This window comes from Sciurus vulgaris (genome assembly GCF_902686455.1).
Source record: "Sciurus vulgaris genome assembly, chromosome: 7".
Lineage (NCBI taxonomy): Eukaryota > Metazoa > Chordata > Mammalia > Rodentia > Sciuridae > Sciurus > Sciurus vulgaris.
In genome coordinates, this window is record NC_136467.1 from 104,928,675 (window position 1) to 104,934,887 (window position 6,213).

The following is a 6,213-nucleotide window of genomic DNA, read 5'->3' on the forward strand; positions in this document are numbered from 1 at the left end:
GCTACATGGGGAGAGGTGGTGGCAGGAACTGTGTCACCCCCTCTGTGGAGCTCACGCTCATGCTGACAGCAGTGCATGATCTGACAATTTTCAAAGATGTCGCAGCATCAGGAACTGTGTAGGTGGTGGCAGCAGAAACTGTGGTGTTCCTCTCTGCCAGTTTGGTGGCAGTGCTCACCCTTGTGGGCAACCACAGCTAGAGCTGAGCAAAGTTCCTTTTGTGTGTGTGTGTGTGTGTGTGTGTGTACAGGTTTCATATTTTAATCAGTTCTGTGAAGGATATCCTAAACACTACAAGAGACACAACAGAATATTTTTCTTCCAGCATTAAAAAAATGACATTCACAGACATTTTTAAGAAGCTTGTCTGTATAATCAGGGTGGTGATCTTGAATTTTAAGAAAAAGTATCATGTTATTGACACAGATTGCTTACAGGTACATTTGGAAATTACTCTCTAATCATGATAAACATTGTGTACAGGTTTTAAAAATGTCCCCAACTTTAGCTTTAAAAAAATTAAGTCTGGCCAAACTTTTCTTTTGCCAGAAGCAATAATCCTGAGAGCACAAACTAAAAACCTGGTAAAAGGAAAAATACCTGGGCTCAACAAATGTCCCAGAATTTGTCTTTAAATGAGAAAAAAATTTACATGGAGCTTTTTAATAGGTCTTTTAACAAGCTACCTTGGGAGCTCAATTCAAAAATAGAAGTTGATGTACTAAAACAGATGTTTCAGCGCAGCTCCAAAAATCTTTATAAATACAGCGATTTGGAAGGACGATCCTGGATCAGAAGTGTTATTTCTTGTGTATTTAAATGTGCATGCCTCAAATCAATTGTCATAATTGTCTTGGTAATTTCCTCCTGAGTAGTGGTCATAGCCACCCTGGCTTCTGCCACTATAGTCTCAGGACCTTCCATATCCATATCCATATCCTCCAGGTCGACTGTCATACCGGCCACTCCCATAGCCCTGGTCCCCACCACCTCTAGAGTAGCTGCGACCACGCCCATTGGCCCCAAAGGCGCCCCCTCTGGTGCCCCGGGCAGACTTGCCTGCATGGTCCACATGGATCTGCCGACCATCCAGGGACTCTCCATTCATGGCTTATGGCATCTGAGGCATGTTCTGGGTTGGTGAAGGTGATGAAGCCAAAACCCCGGGATCGTTGAGTCTCCCAGTCCTTGACAACAACCACCTCAGAAATAGGCCCAAAGCTGCTGAAGTGGTCTTCCAGTGCCTGCTCATCAGTATTGAAGTTGAGCCCTCCCACGAAGCGCTTCCCTTCTTCAGAAGACATGGCAGTGAATTTGAATCCTGGAAATCAAAAAGTAGAGAGACAGGAGGCTCTGAAGAGCAGGGAGAATAGGCCCCAAGTTCCTTTTAAGAGCCCTTTTGGCCTTGCACAACTTGGGGTGGGGTGATGGCTAGGTCTGTGGAATTGTGCAAGACTTCCTCAGCACATGCAGTGGAGTTGCAGTGTTCCCTTCTGCTCCATCAGTAACAGATGCTTGAGGATGGTACGTGCAGGAAGGGCAATAGGAACCATGTGGGCCCCTGTCTAGTTCTGGCACTGACATGAACTCACAAGTAGCTGGTTAGATCTTGGTCACAAATCCTGGTCACAACCTCCAGGTCACAACCTCTGGTTCTTGATGGCAGCACCCCCTGCTCCCTGCATGTCTCAGTGCCCATCCCCTAAAGTGCAGGGCACTCAGTGGGCTTGTTGCAGTCATTCAACTGGCCAAGTGGGGTTTGCAAGGCAGCTACCCCCAACCCGTGCAGTGAGTTCTTGGATAGGGAACAGTGCAGGGGTTTCTGCCCCCTCAGAGCCATCCAAACTCAGACAATTGCTTCCTTCTCAAGATGGCTCCTGACTACAGCTCTCTGGTTGTTCATGGCAGATGATATGAGATTGTTTTTTTCCAAACTAAGTATACTGTGCATATTTAGGATACTCATGTAAGTGGGCTACAAAATTTTGAGGACTGTAACTTTCCAGTAGTCAGGACTGCCAGCATCCATACTAACAGAGTTTTCTGGGACTCTCTCTTCCCTTCTTATCCCTGTAAAGAGAGACTTCCCCTTCCCTGACTATTAAGGAAGGGTGGAAGATTTCATGGTATTTTGTTTCTCTTATTACGCTGTTGTCCCAGGTCTCTGAATCTACTATTTCTCCTTCAAATACTGCCACTTTCTGTTGTGGCTGGGGTAGCGGGGAAGGCAGGGCCAGGAACAGGCATTTGCTGTGTCTAGTCCTCTGACACTTAAAGAGGTCATCTTTTGTACTTTATGATTAAGGAAGAACCAGGCTGTTCTTTTTCTTACTCGATTCTTTTTAAGAGTACAGACCTCAGAATAGATTTATTGAGAAATCACTCAGCCAAAATCAGAGCAAGGACATTGGATTTTTGAAGGGACATTAAATTCAGGGACAATCAAGACTTTCTTGCTTTTTTGCATTTGGGCCATTTACAAATGACTACTATTTAAATTAATGTTTCCAAAGATGAGGTTGGGCATTTGTTTTAATTTTTCCTTATGTTCCTTTGTGCCTTCCCTCTCTTCCTGCTCTTCAACTCTGGCTTTGTGGTTTTACTTGGGGTTTGTCAATATTCTGAATTTGTTGACTTTTCCAGGTGATTTCCTAGGCCCTTCTGGCTACCCTTTCTGGGCTGCTCATAGGTAAAATTAGGAAATCATTGACGTCTGCCCATCACACTATCAAGGATTTCCCTTATCTTCTACTCCTTTCCCCTTACATCTGCCTTTTCTGCATCACTAACTTTTATTTATTTCCCCTAACTACCTGAAGTCCAAGTGCTGTTCTAGACTTCCAAATTCTTGCCTGTACTAAGGGATGTCTCAGCCATTGGTTGGAAAGGAACAAAGGTAATTATGTGGTTTATACTTTCTCTGTCTCCCTCATCCTTAATCCTGTGTGCAGAACAGGTGTCACTAATCAATCAATCATGGCAAGCTTCCCTACCCAGCACAGACTTAGTAGTAGACACTTTCCCAACCAACACTTCAGGCAATTACTTGCAACTGACCAAGCCCAGGCACTGATTTGATAAATTAAAGCATACTTGCCCTGACATAAGGAGCTTTCTGGTGTAATCCACCTAGTCTGGTCCCTTTTTGGTAAAGGGCTACCTCCTCCACTGACCTTCAATGTTACTGTTCTTTTAGACAATCCTTCATTATAATAGGTAAGGGGAGAAACCATCATTTATGCAACCCTCATAAGTTCATAGTTGGGAGAGATTCCTGCAACAAAAGACAGATTAATAAGAGAAAAACAAGGAACTTTATTAACATATGCTGTACAGATCATGCAGGAAAAAAGCAACTCAAGGCAAGGACTTAGAAGTCTGACTCAAGTAGCATTGCAACAAAGCAATGCATTTAAGAGAAGTGATAAGAAAAAGGAAAGTAGTTCCAGGCTTCAGAGTTGGGGAAACCACAGGAAGGTAATTTTTAAAATTTTTTAATTGTACTTTATTAGATAAATATGACAGTAGAATGTATTTTGACATATTATACATATGTGGAGTATAACTTCCCATTCTTGTGCCTGTACATGATGTGGAGTTACACTGATCGTGTATTCATATGTGAACATAGGAAAGCAATGTCTGATTCATGCTACTGTCTTTCTTATTCTTATCCCCTCTCCCTTCCCTCATTCCCCTTTGTTAAATCCAGTGAACTTCTATTCTTCCTTCCCTGCCCCCTTATTGTGTGTTAGCATCTGCATATCAGAGAGAACGTTTGACCTTTGGTTTTTTAGGATTGACCAATTTCACTTCTCATGAGAGTGTCCAGTTCTATCCATTTACCTGCAAATGCCATAATTTCATTCTTTATTATAACTGAGTAATATTCCATTGTGTATATAGTCCACATTTTCTGTATCCATTCATCTGTCACCCGGGTTGGTTCCATAGCTTTGCTATTGTGAATTGAGATGCTATAAACATTGATGTAGCTGAGTGACCGTATTATGCTATGTTATGGTTTGGATGTGAGGTGTTCCCCAAAAGTTCACATGTGAGACAATGCAGAAAGGATCAGAATAGAAATGATTGGTTGTTAAAGTCTTAACCCGATTAGTAAATTATCCCTGTTGGGATTAATTGAAGTGGTAGGGTGTGGCTGGAGGAGATTGGAATTAGTGCGTGGCTTTGGGGTATATATTTTGTATCTGGAGAGTAGAGACTCTCTCTGCTTCCTGATGATGCAAGCTGCTTCCCTCTGTCACACTCTTTCACGATGAAGTTCTGCCTCCCCTTGAGCCCTGAGGAATGGAGGCAGCCTTCTATGAACTAAGACCTCTGAAACTGTGAGCCCTCAAACCTTTCCTCCTCTATATCTGTGCTGGTTAGATCTTTCAGTCACAGCAGCAAAATAACTGACTAAAACATGCTGATTTTAAGTCCTTTGTGTGTATACTGAGGAGTAGGTTCAATGGATCAAATGGTGGCTCTATTCCAAGTTTTCTGAGGAATCTCCATATGGCTTTCCATAGTGGTTGCACCAATTTGCAGTCCCACCAGCAATGTATGAGTAATTTTATAGGAAGAAATTCTGCTTACAGATTTTAGTGCTATTGTCTCTAAAAACAGTAAGTGTTATAAAGAAGTTATATCCTGTCTTCAGGTAGAAAGGGGGCCAGAAGGGTAGACAGATCTTATGTCTTTGTGAACCTATTCTGCTTTCAGGTACACAGAGAAAAGGCAGAGATCCACTGTGAAAGCAACCAGAAACCACTCTGGACGTGGGAACTAATGCAAGAGATTTTATTAAGTGGACAGGCAGAGTGCCTGCAGGTGAGAGAGAGAGAGAGAGAGAGAGAGAGAGAGAGAGAGAGAGAGAGAGAGAGAGGAGAGAACAAGAGTGAGAGTAAGAGAGAGAGGCGCACGCAAGAGGGAGAGCGAGGGAGAGAGAGAGAGAATGGCAGTGGAGCCATTCTTAAGTAGTGGAATTTCGCGGGCTAATAACAATGTACCAATGGCTGACAAGGAAGTTCACGGGCTAATAACAGACCAATGGCTGGCAAGGAGGTTTGCAGGCTAACAATCTGGGTTGTAAAGTGGAGTTGAGGAGGGAGAATAATGGCAGCAACAAAATAGCAGAGCTGATGCCAATACCCTGCATTTTGATGGTTTTTAACTCAATAGCCCTTTATTCTGAGGAGAAATATTTTAGTTTCTTCAGAAGCCTCCCTATGAGGGCCTATTGTGTGCTAGGGGTTACTGTTGGTAGTAATTACTGTTGGTTCTGCATTTGTAATGCTAACCTTTGTAGTATTTTATTGTTATACTGACTTTGCAGGTAGTTATTATTACCCCAGTTGACAAATGAGGCTTTGGTCATTAAGTGACTTTGACTAATTAAGTCCTGGTAAGTGTGGAAATTCAAATTTGGGGCTCTGTAACCCCAAAGTTCAGTCATTCTTCTGTTTTCTGTTACTTCCTTATTTCTGCCAAGATCTGAGTTAGGGAAAGGCTTTACTCTTCATGTCTGTGTGAAATATGATCTTGTCTTTCCTATTCGGATCTTCAAGGATTCAGGGAACCATTTTTAATGTTGGAAGGATCCCTTACTAAACAACAATCCATAGAAGCCCCAGTATTTGTAACAGTCACTTGCTACAAAGGGTACTAACATCTGCTCTATGCTTTAGTGGGACATCCAGGCAAAGAACTCCTCTGACACATTGGTAGAGAAGACCACAGAGGCCTCCCCTTCTCTGCATAGGTTGACTGGGACGGTCTGATCGCCAGTAAGAACATGTTTATTGAACATCTATTAGCATCATGCTCTGCACTAGGTCTTCTGAGTTCTTGCATTCTAATCCCATTTGTGGTCTTTACACCACAGCACATAGCTCTCTGCAGATCACAGTGCAAACAATAGATCCTCCTCTAGGAGATCACATGGAGGTGCCCCACTGATGGGGTTGAAGAAGGAACAGGCAGGAGAGGAAACTTTGCTTCTAGCCTTACTTTCACACTTTAAGGAGATACAAATCATAAGGCAAGGGGAGGATTTCTCTTGGCAACCGTCCACATGAACTTGGGATTATAGGTTCAACCCCAGTAGAAATTAGAAATTAATCAGACTAAAATCAGGAATGTGAGAAAAGTAGAAATTGATGTGTTTTCAGCTATTTTTCGAGCTGTTGATGATTGCTGGTACCAGAG

At 42.7% G+C, this 6,213-nt stretch overlaps 1 pseudogene across 1 annotated transcript; it reads right to left on the bottom strand.

The window, feature by feature from the left end:
• Nucleotides 1–241: 241 nt before the first annotated feature.
• Nucleotides 242–1,368, bottom strand: LOC306665931 (RNA-binding protein 3-like; annotated as a pseudogene). The gene has a single exon. The product of its transcript is annotated as an RNA-binding protein 3-like (transcript).
• Between the last annotated feature and the right edge of the window lie 4,845 nt (nt 1,369–6,213).